General features: G+C 46.5%; 2 pseudogenes; one reads left to right on the plus strand and one right to left on the minus strand.

Moving 5' to 3' along the window:
* Positions 1 to 992: 992 nt before the first annotated feature.
* Positions 993 to 4,840, plus strand: LOC123153084 (L-gulonolactone oxidase 2-like; annotated as a pseudogene).
* A 9,925-nt stretch (positions 4,841 to 14,765) lies between these two features.
* On the minus strand, positions 14,766 to 20,845 carry LOC123153085 (disease resistance protein RGA5-like; annotated as a pseudogene).
* Positions 20,846 to 26,178: the final 5,333 nt, after the last annotated feature.

The following is a 26,178-nucleotide window of genomic DNA, read 5'->3' on the forward strand; positions in this document are numbered from 1 at the left end:
CGGGAGTACGGACACGGGAGCGGCGCGGCGGAGTGCTGCCGCGGCGGCGGAGTCCGGCGGCAGCGGTGGAAAGGGAAGCGGCGGAGTGAAAAGGGGAGCGGCCGCCCCCTGCATGCGTGCGAAGGGGATGGGGCGGCAGATGCGTCGCCCGCAACAGGATGGGCCCGCCAATTAATTAGAGGAGAGACTTTAGTCACTTTTAGTTGGGGGTGGGGTGACTAGGGACTAAACTAGTTTTAGTCACCCATTAGTCAGGGATGTTTGGAGGTTTACTGACTAAAAGTGACTACTACTAGTCTCTAGTCTCTAGTCACTAGTGATCCAAACACCCTTATAGAGTAGTAACTTACCGATGTTACTAGTCTATATTATTACCTCCATAGTGGGTAGTAACATATGAGTGGTATCATGAAATGGTTCATTTATTAGGCTATAGACACATTGTGCCTTGAAATGTGTGATGTTACAGTAACTACCTAAGTTACCACAAACCCCTCTCTCCTCATTAATTAGCTGCCACATAAGCAATCTTGTATTGAAATATGTGATGTTACTAGTGAAGTTACTTTCATTGTGACTAGTCTTATATAGTGCGTATAGTTCTCAGCTCATATACCAATGAGTGAGGTGGAGGGTGTACTTTCGACGATAATACCCATGTCCTTCCATCCGGTCTCAAAGAGTACTAGTACATCTTTTTCTCTCCCCGTCTCGTTCTCTCCATCTCTGCTTGGAGCAATGTCACAAATAAATTTAGATAGCTGGGTCCAACTCACACAACTAGTGCGTTGATTTATTTGCCGAACAGAGGACGAACTGAGCAGGCACATGCTGAGCTAAGCGTGCACTGAAACTTGGAGAAGAAGCGGCCACCGCGAGCGTGTACTCACCGGTCGAAGTGGCAGCGAGCTGTAGCGGCTTGGTCTCGCCGTTGGTGTGTCCTGACGACTTGGTCTCGCCGGCCGTGGTGAACGAGCAGACACTGGCCGTGGATGCATCCTCCAGTCCTCGAACAGCGGTGTCACCGCCAGAAAAGGCGCCGCTCCGTGTCCAAGAACTCGCCCAGACTCGTCGGCGGCTCCGTTGGCGTCGTCGCGGCAGAGCCGTTACCAGCTTCCACCCTGCCGCCGTCCCCTCCTTCGGCATCCGCCCGCATAGGCCCTTCCTCTCCTACCGGCACCATCGGCGCCCTCGCCAACCGCCGGTGCTCACCACCTCCGAGCGCCGACACGCCCATCAGTGTCCCAACGCCGGGCTCCGGTTCGGAAAGAAAGACTCCGCCGGGGGATGGCGTGCATCAGGCGAGGAGATCAGGGATCTTTCGTTCGATCTGGTTCGAACGAGCGAACGAAGAAAGGGGAGCTATGCGAGAGGAAGAGGATAAAGCGAAGGGTTATTTTCGTCCAAAGGAGGGTGGGGGCAGCTAATACGCACTACAAATCGAAATTTTTCCAAAAAGCTTATGCGCACTACATAAGGGAACGGAGGGAGTAATTTGTAGCTTTAGCTTGGATGTGCCTAGTTTCACTTGGAGATGCTCTTAGAACATGTAAATAAAATTTAATAATGAAAAGATCAACATTGTGGATTCTAATTTTTATTGGTGCCACTACTAGTTTTGTGTGATATTAGTATGGTACTCCAAGTACTCCCTTGGTTTCACAGTAGAGTGCCTATAGGTTTTTTCAAAAGTTAAACTTAGCCAACTTTAACTAAGTTTATAGAGAGAATTATCACTATCTATAGTACAAAATTTATATAAGCTTGATCAAATTTTGCTTTTCGCAAAAGCTTGACTTTTGCAAAATCTATATGCGTTACATTATAGAATGAAGGGACTACAAGAGACGAATAATCCACTACACAAATGTAGAACTAGTAGTAGCGCGACTTCACGTTGTAGTTTGGTCCTCCGACCTTCTCTCCATCATGTTGGTCGCCCTTCGGTGCCAGTGTAAAAGCACGTGAGCTTTTTGAGATGTTTGGATTTTGGATTTGTGTGTCTTTCAATTTCTTCGCCAAGGTGTTGATCCGACTGTGTCGTAGCCTTGATGGCTCCTCATCCACGATCAATAACGACTTGCTGCCCAGGGATGGATAGGCAGCAGAGCGATGCTCCACCAGCCCGTTTGAACCTCTATGTATCCTATATACATAAAAAATTCATTCTTATTACTATCTTATTTATCTTAACATGTAGCCTATCCATCTCAGTTTTCTTTATTTTTTTAGGAGTTGCTGGACTGGTAGTTTAATCAATTGATCTGAACCTGTTCGCAAAATAATAGACACATATGAGAAAAAGAAGGCTAACACAAAGTTGACTTAACATTTTTTCGCTTCTTCATGAAAAGTCAACTTGCAACCACCGAGACAAGACAGCCAGCCTAGAGTATAAAGTTGTTGAAGACCATTTTTATCGACAGAAGCTTGCGCAGTTCGCAGGCCCCTTGGAATATCTTCCAGATGGAAGTTCAGACCTGAGACACGGGCATGTATGACAAAAGAGCAATTTGCTGAATATCCATTTCTGAGCCCATACTTATCTGCGCCCGGTTAAGAAAATTTTACAAATAATTCATGAAAATCAAAGAAAATCCTTTTTTTTGCATGGTGGATAATTTGGTGTGTGAGGTGCGCTTTAAATTTCAAATTATTTAAATATATGAGTAGCTCTCAGAAAAAAGACAAATTGGATCAAAACAGCACATGAACAGTAAACTTTTTTACAAGCCCTAAATTTGTTTTTTTTTTGTCGACAGCTACTTAGATGTCCAAATCTGAAATTTGAAGTGGACCTCACGTACCAAATTATCTATCATGCTTCTTTTTTTGAATTTATTGATTTCTCTAGTATTTGTTTTGAATTTTTTCGTTAGCATGGTGCAGATGAGTCTGGACACCAAACCGCTGCTCTCGCAATTTGCCTCAATTTTTTTTAAAGTGGGAGACAAACAAGAAAAATTGAGAGAGAAGCCAGACAAACTAATTACACAAGCATGGTGATCAATCTAGCTATAGTATAAAGCAAGCTGTAGCAGAGGTATCCTACTAATTCAAGAGTCATAACCGCGATGTCGCAAGGACAGAGGGGAGCAATAGGAATCCCGCTCGCGGTTCTCTCTCTGGCCATCCTCCTCCACGTCGCCGGCTGCAGCCCTCCTCCGGAGCCGGTGGTCTGCACGCACGGCACATCCAACTGCACGGTCACCAACTCGTTCGGCTCCTTCCCGGACCGCAGCACCTGCCGCGCGGGCAACGTCGCCTACCCGCGCACGGAACAAGAGCTCGTGGCGGCCGTCGCGGCGGCGGCGGCGGCGAAGCGCAAGATGAAGGTCGCCACCAAGTACTCACACAGCCTCCCCAAGCTGGCGTGCCCCGGCGGCCTGGACGGCACCATCATTAGCACGGCGCGGCTCAACCGGACTGTGCGCGTGGACGTGGAGAGCAGGCTTATGACGGTGGAGAGCGGCATGGTCCTCCGGGACCTGATCGAGGCCGCCGGCGCCGCACCCGCAGGGCTGTCCCTGCCGCACTCGCCGTACTGGTACGGCCTAACCATCGGGGGGCTCCTGTCGACGGGCGCGCACGGCAGCTCGCTGTGGGGCAAGGGCGGCGCCGTGCACGAGTACGTGGTCGGGCTGAGGATCGTGACGCCGGCGCCGGCGAGCCAGGGGTTCGCCGTGGTGAGGGAGCTCGGCGCCCATCACCCGGACCTGGACGCGGCAAAGGTCTCCCTCGGGGTTCTCGGCGTCGTCTCTCAGGTCACGCTGGCGTTGCAGCCGCTGTTCAAGCGGTCGGTGGCGTTCGTGAAGCGCGACGACTCAGACCTGGCGGACCAAGTGGCAGCATGGGGCCGCCTCCACGAGTTCGCCGACATGACGTGGCAGCCGGAGCAGCGCAAGGTCATCTACCGCCAGGACGACCGCGTCGACGTGTCGTCGCCGGGCAACGGCCTCAGCGACACACTCCTTGCCCGGTCCGCCCCCACGCTCATGCTCGTCGATGCAAGGCCGCCGAGGAGCGGCTGCAGGAGAACGGCACCACCGCCGCCGACCTGTGCGCGGCGGCGCGGCCGCTGGCGGACACGGTGGAACGGCAGGCCTACGGCTACACAAACGACGGCGTCTCATTCACGGGGTACCCGGTCGTGGGCTACCAGCACCGCATCCAGGCGTCCGGCACCTGCATGGATAGCCCGGAGGACGGTCTCCTCAGCGGCTGCCCTTGGGACCGGCGCATCCGGGGCTCTTTCTACTACAACTCCGGCTTCAGCGTCGCGCTCTCCAAGGCGCCGGCGTTTGTGTCGGACATGCAACGGCTCCGGGACCTCAACCCGGACATCTTCTGCGCCGGCGTCGACACCAGGGTCGGCGTGCTCGTCCGCTACGTCAAGGCGTCCTCCGCTTACCTCGGCAAGCCGGAGGACTGCGTCGACTTCGACATCATCTACTACCGGAGCCGCACCTACGGCATGCCGCGCGCGCACGCCGACGTGGTGGACGAGATCGAGCAGATGGCGCTACGCAAGTACGGTGGCCTCCCGCACTGGGGAAAGAACCGTAACTTGGCATTCAGCGGTGTCATCACGAAGTACCCGGGAGCTGGTAAATTCCTCCGGGTGAAGGACAGGTATGACCCCGACGTGCTCTTCTCGAGCGAGTGGAGCGACCAGGTGCTCGGCATCAATGGAAGCCCCGACATCGTCAAGGAGAGCTGCGCCGTGGAAGGACTCTGCATCTGCTCTGAGGACTCGCACTGCGCGCCCGAGCGAGGCTACTTCTGCCGGCCAGGAAAGGTGTACGACGAGGCCAGAGTTTGCTTGTTCCTCCAGGACTAGAGAGACCGCGACTCTCTTCAAGTGTTCAGTGTTAATTCATGACCTCTTGATTCTCAGGATTCTGCGCAAGCAACTGCCAGAGTGAATTTGTGTAGTTAGAGCAAAAATGTTTCATCTTATCCGTATTCGTTTGACACGTTGTCTATGTATTTGGAAGTCTTATTTCTTGTTTTATCAGCTGGAAAGATATGGCACCTTATTGTGTTGGAATGGCCCGTGTTAATTTGCATCTAGACTTGACATTCGAATATAATTTAGTAACTTCACTAAAGAAAAAAAAAAGGTCGGCTTCATTTTCCATATTACAAAGAAGATTCAAATTTGCAAAAACCCATAGCAATTTAAAATTTTTGAAGGAATATCCGAATGTCATGATTGTAATATTTGTATTGACCAATAGTGCCTTCAATGTTATCGAAAAAGGCTTTCACCCCACTTTATAAATAAAACACCCATCAAGCACAGAGTATCAAGGTAACAACAAAACACACCACACACCAACACAATGCCACCCAGGTCAGGTCCAACAGTCACACACACAAACACAACAGGCCAAGTTCCGATGTGGGCACAACACAACAAGCCCAACACAGACGCACGACGAAACATCCCTAGACGGCGGTGGCGGAGGCGTCGACTCGACTCTCTAATCTGGTTCTGGTGGTGGCGGAGGAAGCGGTGGCGCCAACCGGAGAGCCATCGCACGAAGCCGGGTGATGATGAAGGTGATGGCGTCTCTCTCCCTGGGACGGCTAAGCGGCCGCCAAAGCTGCAAGTAACCAGACCATTTGAACAAAGCGTCAGTAGCACGACGAAGAGGAATAGCTGAATCACAAGTTTATTCCTAACAGTCCACAGCGTCCAGGCAAGGACCCCAATGGTCAACCACCTACACTAGTAGAAAAAAGGTCAAATGTTTAGCTCATTAGTCCCAGTTTGTATTTGAGCCGGCACTAATGTGACCAATAGTGCCGGTTCCAACGGCTAGGCGGGCGGCGCTCATTAGTACCGGTTCGTGGCGAACCTTTAGTACCGGTTCGTGCCACGAACCGGTACTAAAGAGGTGGTGGCCTTTAGTACGGGTTGGTGGCTCCAACTGGTACTAAAGACCCCCCCCCCTTTAGTACCGGTTGGAGCCACCAACCGGTATGGTGCGCTGCCACCTACAGTGCACAATGTTTAGTCCCACCTCACTAGTTGAGAGGAGCTCGCACCGATTTATAAGCCCCGCCGCGGCTACCGTGTCGAGCTCCTCTCTAAGCAGGCCTTTGCGGGCCTATTGCAAGTCTTCTGCCCTGTGGGGCCTATTGGGCCATACGGGCCTACATCCTGGCCCAACTAGAGGTTGGGTTTCTAGTCGTATGCAGGTTGTGCCGGCCCAGTAGGCGGGCTGTTTTTACTTTATTTCAAAAAAAAAACAAAAAAAAACCGGGACTAATTAAAGGTCCCCCAGACCACGGCGTGCCTCGTGCCACATGGTGGGCCTTTGGTCCCGGTTCATATTGAACCGGGACTAAAGGGAGGGAGACCTTTAGTCCCCACCCTTTAGTGCCAGTTCCAGAACCGGTACTAAAGGTCCTTATGAACCGGTACTAAAATTTATTTTTCTACTAGTGCTAATGTGGCGTAACGCGGGTGGGATCGCCTGGAGTTCGGCAAAGAGAGCGGGGAAGTTGCTATGGTCCCAGCTTCCACCCACAATCTCGCGGAAACGGCTCCAAAGGAACCGCGCGGACACGCAGGTGAAGAAGATATGGTTTGAATCTTCTTCAGGCCCGCAGAGCGGGCAACGCCCATCCCCAGGGCCATTGCGCTTCAGAACATTTACGCCTGATGGGAGGCGGCCGCGAATCCATTGTCATAAGAAGATCCTAATTTTCAGGGGGAGGCGGATCTCCCAAATGGAGGAGGGCGCCTCATGGCCAAGCGAGGGGGAAATGGACAGGTAGAGAGATTTGGTGGAGAATTGTCCAGAAGGCTCTAGTCGCCATCTGGCGCGGTCATCGTCCGCCGTGAGATCAGGCTCATGGAGCGCAATACAGTCGAGCAACTCCTGCCAGTCTGCGTTCTCAGCCGGGCCAAAAGGTCTCCGGAACGCGAGTTTCCCCAAGTCAATAAGGGCGGTCGCCACGGAGATCTCTGGGGCAACCGCGATATAGAACAGGTCCGGAAAGCGGGCGGCAAGGGGCGAGTCACCAGTCCATCTATCGAACCAGAACAGAGTGGCGGTGCCGGAACCAATCTAGATCGAGGTCCCGATCTAGAGGACAGGAAGGAGCTGAATGATGGACTACCAGAACTGGGAGCCTCCAGATCGCTGGTAGAAGGCGAGAGGCTGGACGTGGAGGTATTTCTGCTGAATGATGCGAAGCCACAGGCCACCGTCTCCGTTGGCAATCCGCCAGAGCCACCGAGTCAGAAGGGCAATGTTCGTGCGTTTGGAGAACATGATCCCGAGTCCGCCCTGGTCGCGAGGTTTGCAGATCTCAGACCACCTAACCATGTGGTACTTTTGCTTATCGCCCTCGCCGGCCCAGAAGAAACGCCCCTGAACGGTGGCAATCTCGTGATGTAGAATCTCGGGAAGGCTGTAGAAGCTCATGATGAATAATAGCAGGCTGGAGAGGGACGAGTTAATGAGCACCGTACGGGCCGCTTTTGAGAGCCAGCGACCCTGCCAGGGCTCGATACGGTGCTGAAGCTTTCCCATCGTGGGGCGCAACTCAGCCACCGTAAGCCTAGAGTCACTAATGGGTATCCCAAGATATGCCGTGGGGAAGCACCCGAGCTGGCAGTTAAGCCAATCCGCTATGCTCTGGCGCTCGTCTTGGGTGTAGCCCAAGACCATCACCTCACTCTTGTCGATGTTGATCCTAAGGCCGGACATTTGCTGGAAGCACAGTAGGAGGAACTTGAGGTTTGAAATATCACTCTCAGAACCCTCCACCATGATAATGGTGTCATCTGCATATTGGAGCAGGGAGATCCTGTTCCCCCCAACTAGATGCGGCACTATCCCCTTAATGTGACCCGCCGCCTTGGCCTTATCCAGAATGGTCGCCAGAGCATCGACAACCATGTTAAACAGGAACAGGGAGAAGGGGTCGCCCTGACGCACCCCATAGAATGTGGGGAAGAATGGGCCGATCTCCCCATTAATGTTCACCGCGGTGCGACCCGAGGAAACCATATGCATCACCCTGGTCACCCATCGGTCGTCGAAGCCCTTACGGAGCAGACATTCCCGAAGGAAGGCCTAACTGACCGTATCATAGGCCTTGTGGAAGCCCAGTTTCAGGAAGACTGCCTTGAGGTGTTTGGAGTGCACCTCATGAAGAGCTTCGTGGAAGGCCAAGACTCCATCAAGGATATATCGGCCCTGGATGAAGGCCGACTGGTCAGGGTGGGTGATCCGGTCGGCTATAGGGGCCGCCCTAATGGCGTACCCTTTCGCGAGGATGCGGAAGATAACGTTAATTGGCCCCCTTCACGAGGATGCGGAAGATGACGTTAATTGGCCCTCAATGTTACTACCTCCGTCCTGGTTTATTGGCCCCCTCTGCATTTTGTGCTCAATTTTAACCTTAGATTTAACTAATAAAATGGTACTGCATGTAACCAAAAATAAATCACTGAAAATTATATTCAAATATGAATCCAACAATATATTTTTTATGACATGCATTATTATTTTCTTAGTTAATTAAATTTATGGTCAAAGTTTGGCACATAAAATGCTAAGGGGACCAATAAACAGGTAGTTGTTCTCTTCTCCGACTTGCAATGTTAATGCTTTGTGCACGTGAGAGAACCATCTGCATGTGGGTGGGCCATGTTGATCGCCAGTGCACCAGGATCAACTAGATTAAGCTTGAGCCACATAAAAATGAGAAGATGGACAATTGCCTCGATCTTGAGGTCCTGTCATCTTGTCTTCTTCTTCCTTCTCCTAGAGCTTGATCAGATGCGTGTTCGGTCCTTAGCAGTGCTTGCTCTGATCGGTGAGCTTAGGCCTTCTTTGGATTGGAGGATTTTCACAGGATTTTCATGGGATATCAATCCTCAGGATTGTTTCCTATGAAACGCATTTGGATCAAAGGATTGGGCCATTAAAATTCCTCAGGATTGGGTCTCCAAGGTGCTGATTTCAAAGGAATTTACACATGAGGTCTGACCTCTGGAAAAAATCCACAGGATTGGCTATGTCATGGCAATCAAATCCTCCATTTTTCCTATTCCTTTGTTTTGCAAATCCTGTGATCCAAAGAAGCCCTTAGGGTCGAGCTTCAGTGAGTGAGAGTGATTCAGAGGGAGAACTTAGAGCAGCACCCAATTCTTCCACGGCACATACTTTTTATATATTTGCAATGTGCACTAGGGAGCCACCTGGTAGGATAAATGTATCCATAACGGGAGAAAACATCGGTGATTATGTATGAATCAGTACTCCCTTCGTTTCTTCTTAGTCTGCATATAAGATTTGGTCAAAGTCAAACTTTGTTGAAAAAAATATCAACATTTACTAAAGCTATATGGTATGAAAATTAATTTTATGATGCATTTAATAATATTGATTTCCTATTGTGAATCTTGATATTTTTTTTCTATAAACTTGATCAAAGTTGACAAAGTTTGATTTTGATCAAATCTTATATGTAGACTAAAAAGAAACGGATGGAGTACCATCCACCGATTTTACATTAAATTGGCCATATATGTCTGAGTGGATTAATTCTAAAACTCATGTGATTCGATTTGCACCTTTCTTAATTTTTTTGGCATATTTTTCCTTGATGCAATCAATACAATGATCAATATCCGCATCTGAGAAATCTAAAGGACGAAGGATTTGTTCTTTAATGAGATACTCAGTTCTCCTCTTCGAAATATGGCCTAAGCGACAATGCCATAATTTCGAAGAAGTCTCATTATCATTTCGCTTACGTTTGGTACTTACGTCGTGTTTGAGGAAGAACCAACATTACGAAACTATGACTTTACTGTAGTTGTCTAATAAAAAGAACACTGCAGCGAATATGATTGTTGTTGCACCGATGTGGTCCATTTGGAAATTATGCAATGACATGCTTTTCGGTCACATTAGTGGTGTGGTTTGCAGGTCCTATGGCAGTGCCTGCTTTGTTTGCTAAAACTGTGCAAGGTGATGTAATCCATACTAAAGGAGTCCTTCTACATTAGAACAAATTATTGTGGGCTCAAATTCATGTTCTTTTCACTGTGGGCTATTTATTTTCATCATCCAACGGATTAGATATATCCATACTACTGCTATAGAATCTCCCAGAACCTCTACATTTCCCTTAATATTTCTCGAATCCATTCAGATACTAGAACACTACATGAAGTGCGACATACGTGAAGATGCCAACAAGTATAATACCCAAATATAAATGGATGGTCTGACCTTCTTGCAGCTGGAAGCAGTCGGAAGCATCGGTCAAGCAACATTGTGAACTGCAATGGACAGAGCCAAATTGCACTTTTTTCTTCTCTCGGCTACTTGAACAATGAGAGATGCTATAGTACAGTAGAAGAACACCTTGTGCCGCGTGGCTTTGGTTTGCAGCCTTGCAGGATAATTTCACTGGCGAGAGCCGTGCAGAGGTTAGCTGGCCAGAGACCACCAGGTGGGGCCAGCCAGCCCCAGCGCTTGGTGTTTAGCCATCATGCATGAGCCCATAGAACCAAAGAATCTCGGCTAATGTAGCTTGAAGATTGAAGATTGCTGCATTCATATTTTTTTTGAAACAGAGGCAAAAGATTTGCATCACATATTAAATAGGACCAAAATATTTGGCACATGTGTGCCATATAAGCAAAATTGTCACACACTTTCTCGCTTCACTTTAATTACATACATGCACGCATTAGCATGATTTTTTCTCCTTCCACAACATTCTTTCTTCCAATTATATGCATGTACTAGAGGATAAACAATATGATGTCATCCTAGATTCTCTTTATTTCAAAAATTCAAAAAATTTATAGCTTAAGCCGCCGGTCCGATGCATAAATTGTCTTCACATAAAAGATTCGTCACGACGAGATCTTTGAAACTAGATCCCATGTTGGTATGTTTCGATGACTTCTTTTTTGAATCAAAAGTTACCACGCCTATGCTACATAAGTTACCACGCCTATTGTATGCAAATTACCGTGTTATTTTCACATAATTTACCATGGTTATGTTTTTCAATATCTTTTTCTTTCCTTGGCCAAAAGTTGCCACAATGTTTGTACATAAGTTATCGGGTATGTTGTTCGTATATTAATGTGTTATTTTCACATAAGTTATCGAGGTTATGTTTTTCAATAGCTTTTTTGTCTTTGGTAAAAGTTACCATGGTGTTTGTCTATTTATCGTCTCAAAAGTTCCCACGCATGAATTACATAAGTTACCACATATGTGGAACGTAAAATTATCATGATACTTTAACATAAGTTACCGGGGGTTTTGTTTGTGAACAACTACCTTTTTTTTCTCCTTGATCAAAGTAACCATGGAGTTTGTAGGTAAGTTATCGGGTATGTGTTTTGTATATTACCAAGCTATTTTCACATAAATTATCGGGGTATGTTTTTTAACAAATACTTTTTTTCCTTGGTCAAATTTACCATGATGTTTGTACATAAGTTATCGGGTATGCGGTTCGTTACTACTGTGTTGTTTTTACATAAGTTATTGTGGGGTATGTTTTTCAAAAGCTTTTTCCACTTGGTCAAAGTTACCGTGGTGTTTGTATATAAATTATCAAGTATGTTGCTCATATATTATCATGCTATTTTCACATAAGTTATCAGAAGGGTAAGTTTTTCAATTACTTTTTCCCCATAGTTAAAGTTAGCATGGTGTTTGTATGTAAATTATCGAATATGCAGTTCATATATTACCGTGCTAGTTTTGCATAAGTTACTAGAGGTATATTTTTCAACTACGGTTTCCCCTTCTTGATCAAAGTTACCACGGTGTTTGTATGTAAATTATCGGATATGCAATTCATATATTATCATGCTACTTTCACATAAGTTATCGGGAAAGTAATTTTTTCAATAACTTTTTCCCTCCTTGATCAAAGTTACCGTGGTTTTTGTGCGTAACTTTTCAGGTATGCGGTTGAAATATTACCATGCTATTTACGCTGAATTTATCATGAGCATGTTTTTAAACTTTTTCACCGGTCAAAAGTTACCATGGTGTCTATGTGTAAGTTATCATGTCTGCGGTGTGTATATTACCATCCTATTTACGCAGAATTTACCATGAGCATGTTTTTAACAACTCCGCCTCCTCTCTTCAAAAGTTACCATGGTGTTATCGTAAGTTATCATGCTTGCGTTGAGTATATTACCATGCTATTTTGGCAAAACTTACGAGGTATGTTTTCAAACAATTTTTCTCTTGGGTCAAAAAAGTTACCATGATGTTAGGTGGTGCTTTCATCAACTTTTTTCTCTAGGTAAAAGATATTGTGGTGTTTGTACCTAAGTTGTTAGGTTTGCAACCAATACATTACCATTCTGTTTACGTAGAAAATTACCAGGGTGTGTTTTTAACAAAAAAATCTCTGGTCAAAGTTTATCATGGTGTTTGCACGTAAGTTACCAACACCGCGGTGCGTATATTACCAGACCTTTTACACAAAAATTACAAGTGTATGTTTCACCAACTCTTCTCATTATGTTAAAAAATTACCATTGTGTTTGTATGTGAGTTATCAGATCTGCAGAGTTCAACTTTCCATGTTATGGACATAGAAGTTACCGGGGTAAAATTCAACAACTTTTTTCCTTGTCAAAGTTACCATGGTGTACGTGTGTGCTCATATGTTATTGGGTTTGCGGTGCATAAATTAACATGTTATTTACACAGCGGTTACCAGTGGAATGTTTCAACAATTTATTCATCGGGTCAAAGTTACCATCATCAGCTAAAACAATGTTTACACATACGTATTTTGTTTTCTGTAATGCCATTGCTCTATTATGTTTTTTTCAAAAAGGGGGTCAGGCCCCGACATTGCTCTATTATGTACCAGCCGCCTTAACAATACTACCTTTTTCTTTTCTATCATATGTTCATAAGAATTATATGATTCTCATAAGAATATCTTGCTCATAAGGATATCATAAAAACTATCTGATTTTCCATAAGACCAACATAAGTTATATTATGCATATACCTTAAACAATAAATTTCGGAGATGCCATTTTCTAGCCAAGAGAGAGGTTAGAACTGAAATATTTCTTTCCTTGCAGATAACAAAGGAAGAAAATATTGATGTAGTTGACTAAACAATGAAAGGTTTTCATTTCCGAGAAAGATAAAACTAGGGGAATTTTGTTGCACTAACTGAAGGACTTAATTTTGAACTCTTTGATGTTGCGGTGTAGACTAAGTGCTTCAGGCACTCTTCTGCTTGATAATCATCCAATTTCATCTGGTCTTGTTGTCAATCAACATCACGTATGCTTCCAAAAATGCATGTAAAGCCGCTTGAAAGTTTCATAGCATTACTCTAAGAGGAATAGTTTCTGGAGACTTTGCCAATGACCAACAGAGTAGGAGTAGTAGATGAACTTACCAACTATTTAGCTCCGCCCTTCCTATCAAAGGACATTTCTAGCACAAGTTTGGCAATATTTGGTCGATCGGAGAACAACAATCGTGCTCCTTGAGTTGCTATTTCATTAAGTGAGCAAGATAAACAAAGGGTACGCCAGATAGTGAAATGAAGTATTATGGTTAATGAGACCACTCCCGAAAGATGCAGGTTTCAGTACAACAGAAAATTACTAGAAAGACATAGAAACGTAACTTACTTGTACCAATTAGACTTAGGGTCTCCAATGCACTCTCGATTTCATCAGTATTTTGACTTTCCTCCATCCTCAATATTTTGTCTATGGCCAGGAGCAGGTTCGTAACACCTAACATGGAGAAACCCTGATTAACATATCAATCTCATAACACCTAATAAATGGCGATGATGACAAGGCCTTGTTGATTGGCACACAACAACCGTACCATGCTTCCATGCCTAGATGATAATGAACCAATGTCATCATCAGAACAGTTGGTTTGGTAAAACAGAATATAGCATGGTTCATGACTAGATTAGCAACAAAGAACGGCTCCAACCTATTGCCAAGTGTAAGTATTACATCACCAGTAGCAAACTCCAAATCAGTTATGCACTTATGCATGCTAGATGGTATCCAAATGCTAAAAGGAATATGGCAGCAGTGCATAGCACTAACTTTGGCACTAATATGGCAGCAGTATGCCGGAGATGGGTAGGCGACGCTGCGAATCCATGGAGAAAGGGGTGATGTGCAGGTGCTCGGCCAGCCGTATGCCGCGGCGATGAAGTTGCATGTCGGGGGCGTGACCGGCGGCGGTGTACACTACGACCGTTGATGGTGTGGAGTTGCACGGCCGGAGAGTTGCCTCAGGTTGTGGCGCCAACGCGTCGATGGACGGAGCCGCCAGCGTGGAGTTGAGAGGCACGGCGAGATGGGATACCGGGGTAGCCATTGCCGAGGATGATAAGGACGAGGAGGCTTGACGGTGAAGTCCCAAGGGAACCACAGACTGGATCCCGACGCCCCACAGGCTGGGAGTGGAGCTCACCCTCAGGTCTCACCTGGATTCGGTGAGGGCGTGATCTTGGGGACGGGATGAGGGGAAAGGAAGGCGAGGGAGGCGGGTGGGTCGTCTGCAGAGTTAGGTCGCTCGCAGAAAAAATAGAGAAGAGGCGCGATTGGATCGGGATCACGATCGAAGGGCGTTGACGAGATCATGTGGCATTTTTGCAATCTGCCACACGGTTGCCACATACATATTTCGTACTAAATAAGGAGAGAAGAGTTTGTTACAACATACACCCAAAATACGGCATGGCAATTATTCTCGCAATAGAAAAGACCCTAACTTCTTTGCCCCGGTGGTGATCCAAAGGTTTGCCTCGTCTACGATGGTGTTGCGTAAAGTTGGCGGAGGTGCGCTCTTATGCCGAAACACTCTTGCATTTCTCTTATTCCAAATGACCCACGAGACAAGCATGGTGATCGAGGCCTTCACTTTTCGGTTGGTGGTGCCCACGGCGCTCATGCTCGCCCACCATGCCTTGACTGAGTCGAACGAGCTCCACGCAGACGCGTCCATGTCGTGTATGAGAAATTTCTAAATAACCAAATTCCACAGCCTCAGCGTGAAGCAGCACCTGAAGAATAGATGGATTCCACATTCTTGCACACCCCCGCACAAGGGCCAAGGGCCACAATTTGGCCAACCTCGCTTAGCCAGCCTGTCGGCGGTCCAAATTCGATCTTGCAGCGTGATCCAAGCAAAGAAGTTGACCTTTGGTGGGGCCCAAGGCTTCCAAACCATTTGGTCCATGGGGGAGAGGACCAAACCCAAAAATTGTGCCCTATAAGCAGAGGCCACAGAATAATGCCTAGAGTCCGAGTGTTTCCATGTTATGTCATCCTCAGCAAGCTCATCAAGATGCACCTCATGCAGAAGCATCCAAAGGGTGAAGAATTGAGTTACATGTTCGGTGGAAGCAACCGCAGGCGGCCTGATTTTGAGGATCCACGCGTTTTCCTTGATGGCCTCCTGTACCTTCCAAAGTTTCCGCGATGAAGACTCATAAATGAGAGGAGCAATGTCCTTGGGCTTGCGCCCAAGGAGCCAAGGGGATTCCCAGAAGGGTGTCCTCGCCCCATTCCTGACATTGATTGTGGTGCAAGCGTACAAGAAGTTGAGATCTTCCTTATCACACAGGTTATCTCTCCCAACCCACAATTCTGTTGGCTCCTTCCATTCGTACCAAGGCCACCCAGTCTCAAAGCCCGTGCGAACTTATTGGTGTTGAGGACCCCAAGCCCACCATAAGCAAGGGGCCGACTGACAATGTCCCAGTTGACCTTGCATTTTGCCCCGGTTGTCTTATCTGACCCGGACCACAGGAAGGCCCTCTCAAGCTTGTCGATGCTTTGAAGGATGGTAGGCTGTATGACAAGCGGTGTGATGAAGTAAATCACTTGGGAAGCGAGCACCGACTTGACAAGAGTCGCGCGCCCAATGGTGGTAATGTGTTGGCCCTCATATGTTGTCAATCTGCTTGCCACCTTGTCCACAAGGAATTGCAGGTCAACGAGCTTTAGCTTCCACACAGAGAGTGGTAGGACCAAATATCGCAGTGGGAAGGAGGCCCTAACAGCTGGCAACCCTTGGGTGATGCGCCCCAAGTCAAGGTTACCGCATCGAATCGGAACCATCGAGCTCTTATGGAAGTTGGTGCACAGACCGGTGACATCCCCAAAGCCTCTCAGAATAGTCGCAAGCTTGTCCACATCACTTTTGATCGGAGCTACAAATACAGCTGCGTCATCCGCATAAAGGGAGGTACGCATTCATTTGAGTGTCGAGACATGCTTCGTATTTAGAATACTCCCACGAGATCCCACAACAACCTGAAAAGGAAAACAGCCAGATTATATGAGACAAGGGAAGAACAAAATACTCCCTCCATCTGAAATTACTTATCGCAGAAATGTATAAAATGGATGTGTCTAGAACTAAAATATGTCTAGACACATCCATTTTTCCGAGAAGTAACTTCGGACGGAAGCTAGTACCGGGTATTAACAAGGTCTTGTTTGGGAGAAAGAACTAGTCCTACCACCCATGACTCATGCATCATATTCTCGTTCAATGTGTACTTCGAACCTAGGGTGGTTGGGGTGTGTGTTGGCTGCTCTCTCTATGGCAGCCTTTGCGACCTCAACAACCCGATCAGTGCTCTCGGTAGCGCCATGAAGTGTACAATGAAGGGACCCAAGGCAGGGGAGGTTTTCAATACCGAAATAAAAACACCATAAGACAGAGTCTCTGTTTTAGCTGCACTGAAACTAATGAAGAGAAACTCTAGCTTCGGCATGGATCCTTCTACAAATACGAGCTCCATCCTATGCTCATCTGTATAGAAGAAAAGCACCTTTAGACATGCGAATACACTGGTACCACTTACTGTAAGCCTTCCTATAGACTCTGCTTCTCCTTTTACGCACAAAATTAAAAAGGACAAAGTGGGTAAGCCTCCAAGGGCATAGAGATCTTCCTGCTTGTCTGACTTCACAATAAGGATTAACCTCTGGAGGTTGATGAATGATCCTACCCAATCCGGAATGCGCAAAATGGTCTGAGAAATTATAAGTTCTCGGAGACTGCACGGAGCAGGGCACCACTGTTCCAGTAAGAAGCTGTCATCTAATGAGTAATCATTCTCGATACCATCCTCACTACCAATCTTTAGAGAATCAAGGCCGAGTATGCTTAGTTCATAGATAGTGGAGGCAATAACTTTCATGCACTCCTTGTTAACTTCTGTTGGATCATCGCCTAATTTCAGTCGCAACTTCCTCAGATTCTTTAGCTGGCAAAGTTCTTGAAAAAAGTTGGATGATTGCAAGAAGATGTCGATCTGTTTCAACGTCTGCAATGATTGCATCTTGCCAATTCCATCTGGATATTTAACATTACTGCCAGTAAATAGATGCACCAAATTTCCAAGACTTAGAATAGCTGCTGGTAATTCATGCAGATTGGTGTTTCTTAGGTCCAACATCCGTAAGCATTGTAGATGTCCAACATGTTTTGGGAGATCACTAATATTGTATATCTGAGGTTCAGATACCTCAACTGAAACAACCTCCCTATATTTGCAAGATGATCACTTCTCAATTTGTGCATACCTTTAAAGTCCAGAACACACAAATACCTGAACTTCTCTAGGACAGGGATTTCCTCTAAATGTCCGAACACATTAAGTGATCGGACTTGAGACCATGTAAGACTCGCTGGTAGAGTAGTATTTCCTTTTTTGCCAACTTGAAGAGAGAGCCGACGAACTTTTCTTTGTGCTCCGATAGTTAAAGTGGGAACACCAACGAAAGTAACAAAGTTCTCTTCAATAGACTTGGATATGATGAAATAAAGAATTGTATCATGAATACAACAACTCTTCACCTCATCACATGTGTCTGTCCTCATAGGTTGGATTAGACTTCTATTGATCAGCTCGCTGAAACTCATCTCTCCTAGCTCGTCTACTGTATATCCTAGTTCTTCATGAATGAATCCCTCAGCAATCCATCTGTTTATGAGGTCCTGTTTCTCAATAGTATTGTCTTCCGGAAATATACTTAGGTATAGTAGACATGTTTTAAGATGAGGAGGAAGGTCAAAATAACTAAGTGATAATATCTTTACCATTCCTTCAATGCTAGAATTTTTTTCAATCGCACAACCAATTGAATTTCTGATTTGATCCTAATGATCCTTTGTACATGGTTTGTTGGCCAATAAACCAGATATAGCAATAATCGCCAAAGGCAAGCCAGCACATCTTTCCAATATTTGATTAGACACATCTCTGAGATATGAAGGGCATTTTTCTTTGGAGCTGAATAACCTTTTGTGAAATAATTGTCTGGAGTGAACCATATTCAGAGGCCTTATATTATAAATATGGTCATTGAAAGATGAACAACATGACTGAGCTACATTATTTATAGGAGTAGTGGTGATTATTCTACTGTCGCAACTGGTCTTGGGGAATGCACACTTTACAATATCCCATGTTTCGACATTCCATATATCATCAACTACAATTAAGTACCTGCACATGATTTTTATGAGCGACATTAGTGAGGCTTTAATATATCCTACAAAATCATACGACAAAAGAAAGAAGATTTTTTTCCTGATTAACAACAAACAATATAAGAAAGTTGATACTCCCTCCAATCAGTACAGAGGGAGTACTTGTTTAAGCTGACATTACCGTAGATGTTGTTGTTGAACCCAGTTTCGTGATAATTACATTTTGCAAGCTGAGTTGCTTGTTGGACAGCTAGTGTTGGAGTATAATGTCCGGCCCTCTCTCTCAGATCGGTCTTTTGGTTGCATTGGCTAGAGCATGCACTTCTACATGGCATCAGAGTTATCTGCAGCCTGTAGCCGCTGCTGCTGGCTGAGAGCCACTGCCGACGTTCGCCGAGGCCGCGTTGTTCGAAAGGGCTCCCCCGCCACCACAGGCTCCGCCATGCCACCCCAGGCCATACCCAACAACCATAGTTGTCAATGCAATGGCTATACAAGCTGAAGTGCTAATATTATAGGAGGTAATAATCTTTTTGTTCTCATCATGTTCAGAGGCTGGAGCATGCACTTCTACATGGTATCGGAGCCAAGAGGTCTTGAGTTCAAGACCCGGTTAGCTGCAATTATATTGCAGCCCACTTTCGATCCACGTTTTGGCCTGAGGGAGCCACACGTGAAGGGGGGTGTTGACGTATAATGTGCTGCCTAGTCTCTTCCATAAGATCGGTCTTTTGGTTGCATTGGCTAGAGCATGCACTTCTACATGGTATCAGAGCCAAGAGGTTTTGAGTTCAAGACCCGGCTGACGCAATTAAATTGCAGCCCACTTTCGGTCTACGTTTAGGCCTGAGAGAGCCACACGTGAGGGGGAGTGTTGACGTATAATGTGCTGCCTAGTCTCTTCCATAAGATCGGTCTTTTGGTTGTATTGGCTAGAGCATGCACTTCTACATGATATTAAAGCCAAGAGGTCTTGAGTTGAAGACCCGGCTGGCGCAATTAAATTGCAGCCCATTTTTGGTCCATGTTTAGGCCTGAGGGAGCCACACGTGAGGGGGAGTGTTGACGTATAATGTGTTGCCTAGTCTCTTTCATCAGATCGGTCTGATGGATGAACTGGTTAGGTGCATAAAGTTACAACAAATAGGTTCAGGGTTCAAAACCCCCGCTTTCGCTGCCCACGTCATATAGCTTCAAAGGAGCATAGACGTGAGGGGGAGTGTTGGAGTATAATGTCCTGCCGTCTCTTTCAGATCAGTCTTTTGGTTGCATTGGCTAGAGCATGCACTTTTATAGTTGGTACTAACATATTACAAAATGAACTGTTGTTTTTGTACATGTTTTTTTGGCCAGGAGTTATCTTCCATTATCTAAAAATGTGGTGGTCATGCAAGCATGCAGAAGGTCAAATAAAAGGTGTACTTACATATTAAGACGAATCATCATATGGTTGGGACAATATATAATTATTAGAAGATGACGAGTAAAATTGAGTTGAGGTAGCACCTTTTGTCTTTGAGGAAGTTGGAGATCTTGATAATGAGTTGTTGTTCATCCGCAGCTTCACTAGCATAGTCTTTCTTACTTACTTCACTAAGAATAGTTCTAAGAATTTTCATCATATCTGGATTTCTTAACACTGATATGAAAGCCTGACATTCAAATTCCCCTTTCAACTCTTCATATACTTGGTGTGCAAGAGTCGTCTTACCCAGTCCACCAAAACCAACAATAGAGACCACCTTTGGATGTTGTTGCGTTGATTTACCCCCAACTTCTTCAGTAAGCAATGTGATAACATCATGCTTCGGCCCATCAATACTGACAAGGTTTGACATGTCCGTAAATATAGCAAGAGCTCTAGGGTCGACAGTAGTGTTGCTTGTCTTGGAGACACCCTCACCAATCTTGTACCTTGCATGCCTCTCGCCCACCATAATCACTTGCTTCTTCAAATCTTGGATTGCTTTGGCAATACTACTCCGACTCCTGGTCTTCTCTAACAAATTCTTGATCTTCTCAATAAAGCCATATGGCTTAGTGTCATCGCGTAGCATGAATTCGTCGAGGCTGTCTTCGATGTCGTAGGACAGATCCCGCACCTCATTCATCCATGCCATGTCTTGCGCATCAGGATTCTCGACCTTAGACATTTTCAGCAGAAAAGCATGGATGGCCATGAGTTCATCGGCGAGGAACTTTATCTGGCTGTGCACTCCCTTGAAACGCTTGTACTCGTCGCCCAGCACAACGACCAGCTTCCCCAGGACGGGTTTCAAGGCACCCGTGGCGGCACTGACAAGAAACCCCTCCATTCCTCATGATCTTAGATCCGTCAATCAAATTCACGTGCACAAAAGATAGATTATTTATGAGGAAAATAAGGGGGAAATATGATGTACGTAGATTTGATGGACAAAATATGCAAAAGGAGAAAGAAAAAAGCGCTTGATCCTGAATTACAGATACGTCGAACAGAATAACCAGATCTAACGGGAGGGTGATGCATCTTGTATACTTGTACCTGAGCTGGAGGAGGCTGATGTGATATCGCCAGGGACTGATCCGCTAAGATTGCAGCTGCAGTCGCGGCGGCGGCCTTGGAGCTCGCCATGCACCACGGAGTAGCTTCTCCTCTCCTTTCTCAGCGCTTGCGTCGTGGACGGGCGAGCGCCCAGATTTCTGCACGGCACCCAGCTTTGTCACTTTGTGATTGCTTGTGCACTAGTTTCTCCGCACTCAGCGTGATCCTTTGTGCTTGCTTGGAGTTGGCGAGTCACCATGCTTTGTTTTTTTGGTAAAAGAAATATATTAATATCATGGAGATATCAATTACATCCGATTTCTACAACAATACAATTAGTAAAGACATTGCAGATGTACACAGTCAAAAAACAACAACAACAACAACAACAACAACAACAACAACAATAATAATAATAATAATAAAAAGAAGAAGAAAAATGCCGCAACAGTGTGTTAGCATAAGCCATGCCATGTGCGGTGTGCGGTGGCGACCGGCGTCGGGTGCGCCAGATGCGTGTTCGTGTATGCGTGGGAGAGGCAGCCCGAGTCGTGTGTGTTGTGACAGTTCGTGCATGGATGTAGCTGGATTAGTGGTCGCAGGTGGTGACCGAGCCACACGGGTCATTCGTGCATCTAGTCTAGGTAGTTAGTATATGGATGCATGCATGGGCTGTTAGCGTGTTAGCCGGCCAGTGGTGGTTGGATTACTACGTGTGTGCGTGAGTTAGTGGCCGGTGTGATGGCCGGGTTGGATTGTGTGTGTGCGTCCGGGTATAAAAAGCCCTCCCATGTATTGATCGAAGTGTGCCGGTATTAGCTGAGTGTAGCCATGTAGCCACTGTAAAGAAGTAAAGGATTGGGGCGTTCGTGCGTCCATGGCGGTGTTCGTGCGCCGGCCGGAAAATCTTGTGTCCACTGTTCTTCTTCTTTCACCTCCGTTCGAGTGAGAAGAGAGGTAGCTAGAGGGCTGCGGTTCCAACACAGTGATCAATTCCTTGTAGCTGCAGCACGAACCACCACCTAGACAACATCCGAAGTCCTAATTCTCCAAAAACGACGCCTCCAGAAAGAAAACAGTGCAGAAGCACCGTCATTGCCCGGTCCTAGATCTTAGGTTTTCACCTTAGAGAAGATCCGTGCTCTCAAAACAATGCTTTCAACAAGCTTACTCCCAGACACAATCAATTAAGGCCATACCTTGGGCTTTCATCCTGAAAGCCAAGACTCTGTACTCTGCCTGTGATGCTGTCCCCACTTGCCGATGCCGCTGCCACGAGTCATGAATCACCAAGCAAAGTCCTTATCGCCGCGAGGACTCGATCCGCTATTACAAGACCTAAGACCTCAGCCACCATGACGTTCTCTGTCACTGTCTTCACCACGGAAACTAAAATACCGACGTGTCCCATACTGTCAACAAACAACGAAGCTTCGCGTCGCACCCTCCTGAAGCCACTCGGGTTGAAATAGGGGTGCACACGACCGAATCCCATCTAATACAGAAATCTACAGGCGTCAAGCACCCAATGAGGATCTCCAGCGGAGCATTCCGGAACTCGTCAATGGGCAAATCCATGAGGGCCGGCAACCGGCAGAGCACCATCTTAGAGCAAAAAGAACCAAAGGACCACGCCACCCGCCGGCTCCCAACAGCAGGCCGGAGCTCTCAGCAGACACCACCGCCACCACCCGCACCACGCGGAGATGAGTAGCTGAGCCGCAAAGAACCCCCCGAACGAGATGTCATGCCGCCCTCGCAGCCACGGCTACAGTCGTAGTCATCGGAAAAATCCAGGGCCACCGCCCTGGCGCCCATCTCCGACGTAAGAACCATGCCGTCCAGGGCTGCCATGGAGCTCCAGCCGGAGATCCCGCAACGCGAGAGGGATGGGGCCCCCGCTGCCATCAGTCGCGCGAGGAGGATGAGGACCCGACACCGCTATCAGCCTCACAGCCTTAGACCTGAGGCATCCTTCAGCAGTGGCGAGGGGAGGAGGATCGAAGGAGGAAAGGGCGGCGGCGCGCTCATGCGATCCGCCCGAGTCGCCCCTCCTGGGAGGGACGCGGGGGCGATCCCCTTTTTTGCTGTCTGTAATCGTAAGAGAGGCAAAGATATTGTTGTTTGCTTTTTCATTTGACAACATTGTTGTTGGTTTTTCCTTTTTCGAAAGGACAACATGGCGATTAAAGGGGATCACCACGACAAAACATTATTGTTTAATAATCTACAAACCACTGATTGTGGGAATCGACATCTGCCAACTCCCTTCGTTTCATTATTAAAGGGGCTACTTGGTCTTTCTAACAACTCTCACCCATCCACTACTCCCTACTTCTATTTATCTATCAAAAAATATGAACTGTTCATTTGGTGGGATCGAGTTTATTATAGTGTTGATTAACGGAAATTGCTTTTGAAAGCCGAGCTCCTTGGAGGCCGTTTTCTGAAGAATGCAAAATTCAGAAAAAATCATACTCTTACGTTTCAAAAAGTTGTGAAAACAAATACAGATATACATGGAGACATAATGTACGTGTGCGTAAATTTTCACGATAAAATACGCTGAATTGAGGGTTGCAAAAAAAAAAGTCTGTGGCTTTTCATCACATGATATTGTTCATCCCCAAAGTCCATCAATTTGTTTTTCTTTGTAAAGGTCACAATTCAATGTATTTCATTGTGAATTTTTACACACATACATTTCATCCCTATATACATGCATATTTTTTCATGTATTTTTTAAACCAGAAAGTTTGATTTTTTTATAATTTCGGCCTCCATGGAGCCTAGTCACCAAAATAACCTACACATTGATTAATCCGTTAGAAATCCCCACCTTAATAATTCGACATCGTTGTACGTCACCCAGTCGATGTTTCATAAAGATCAGCCATGATGGCAACCATTCGATTTGTCCCACATACTCCATTGGATCATCGCAACATGGACTATGTTGCACTCACCCATTGCAACATGGACTATATATTTTGATCATCCTGGCTTGCGTGACACTGCAAATATGTAGGCCTTTGGGCACTCATTGTAACATAAACTATGTTGTGATCACCCCGCGTTGAAATACATGGACAAGCTTGGCATAGGAATTACGACATGATGGTTTTCGACAGTGCGGTTGCTTCTAACACAGTGGTGACAGTGATGGGCGATGTGGTGGTCTCCTATGATTTCCTTGCAACATGGCGGTCGTTGGAGTGACAACACGCGGCTACAAAGTAGCCTTGCAATTTGGCGGTCTACGCGGTTGCTTTGAACCATAGTTGTTGGGGATATTACTACTAGACGTAAACCGGCCAGGAGTAGCCGGATTAACTCCAAGAAGATCAGAAGCCCGTGAAGACATAAGGATGGTGGCGCTTTACGAAGGCCCAAGGCCCAAAGGCGAGTTAAGGCCTATAGATGTAAACCGACTTTCTCATGTAACTTACATTGTAAGATAGGAAGGATAGAGACCGAGCTGGACACATTTATGATCCAGCCTCCGGACTCTGTAAACCAGCGGGCATCAACCTGTGTATATAAAGGGACGACCCGACAGCGGTTTAGGGACAACAGACAATAACTCGAGAGCCGGGCAAAGCGGATTCACTCCTTGGTCATCGAAACTCTAGCAATACCAAACACAACTAGAAGTAGGCTTTTACCTTCATCGAAGGGGGCGAACTAGTATAAAAAAAACCTTGTGTCCCTTGCCCGGCTTAACCCCTTTAAGATAACTCGTAGCGATTGGACAGAGTTGCAGGCACCAGAGGAAAAGCCAGATAACACTTATTGGACTATTCACTTCGATGGGTCCACGCAATTGGAGGGCTCGGGGGCTGGAGTCATATTAACTTCCCCACGAGATGACAAGTTTTGTTATGTTCTTCGCTTAATGTTCCCTTATACTAACAATGCAGCTGAATACGAGGCCTTACTTCACGGTCTTCGGATGGCTAAGGAGATGAACTTAAGCCGGGTTAAGTGCTTCGGTGACTCGGACCTGGTGGCCCAACAGGTATCTGGCACTTGGGATTCTAAGGACCCACTCATGGCTCCATATCGACGAGAGGTGGACATAGTGGCTGGTCATTTCAAGGGTTATCAAGTTGACCATATAGACCGGCGAAAGAATGAAGCGGCGGACGCTTTAAGTCGCCTAGGCTCTCAGCGTAAACCGTTGCCACCTAATGTCTTCCTCGATGTACTGCATAATCCGTCGGTCAAGATACCCACATAGGAAGAGTTGGCTATTCCTGACCCGGAGGCCCAATTGGTGGCATCTTTGCATGTTATACCGGATTGGACAGTCTCGTACTTAGCTTACATGATCCGAGGCGAGTTACTGGAGGACGAATCCTTGGCCCGACAGATAATCCGGCGTTCCAAGTCAATGACCATAATCAATGGGGAGTTACGTCTGTCGGTGTCAAAACCAGCGGATCTCGGGTAGGGGGTCCCGAACTGTGCGTCTAGGCCGGATGGTAACATGAGGCAAGAGACACGAAGTTTTACCCAGGTTCGGGCCCTCTTAATGAAGGTAAATCCCTACATCCTACTTGATTAATATTGATGATATGGGTAGTACAAGAGTAGATCTACCACGAGATCGGAGAGGCTAAACCCTAGAAGCTAGCCTATGGTATGATTGTTGTTCTGTATGTTGTCCTACGGACTAAAACCCTCCGGTTTATATAGACACCGGAGAGGGTTAGGGTTACACAAAGTCGGTTACAATGGTAGGAGATCCACATATCCGTATCGCCAAGCTTGCCTTCCACGCCAAGGAAAGTCCCTTCCGGACACGGGACGAAGTCTTCAATATTGTATCTTCATAGTCCAGGAGTCCGGCTGAAGGTATAGTACGGCCATCCGGACACCCCCTAATCCAGGACTCCCTCAGTAGCCCCTGAACCAGGCTTCAATGACGACGAGTCCGGCGCGCAGATTGTCTTCGGCATTGCAAGGCGGGTTCCTCCTCCAAGTACTTCATAGAAGATTTTAAACACAAAGATAGTGTCCAGCTCTGCAAAATAAGTTTCCACATACTGCCATAGAGAGAATAATATTTACACAAATCTAATCTGCTGACGTATTCCATAGCATGACAACACCACGGCCAAG

This window comes from Triticum aestivum, chromosome 7A (assembly GCF_018294505.1).
Source record: "Triticum aestivum cultivar Chinese Spring chromosome 7A, IWGSC CS RefSeq v2.1, whole genome shotgun sequence".
Taxonomy (NCBI): domain Eukaryota; kingdom Viridiplantae; phylum Streptophyta; class Magnoliopsida; order Poales; family Poaceae; genus Triticum; species Triticum aestivum.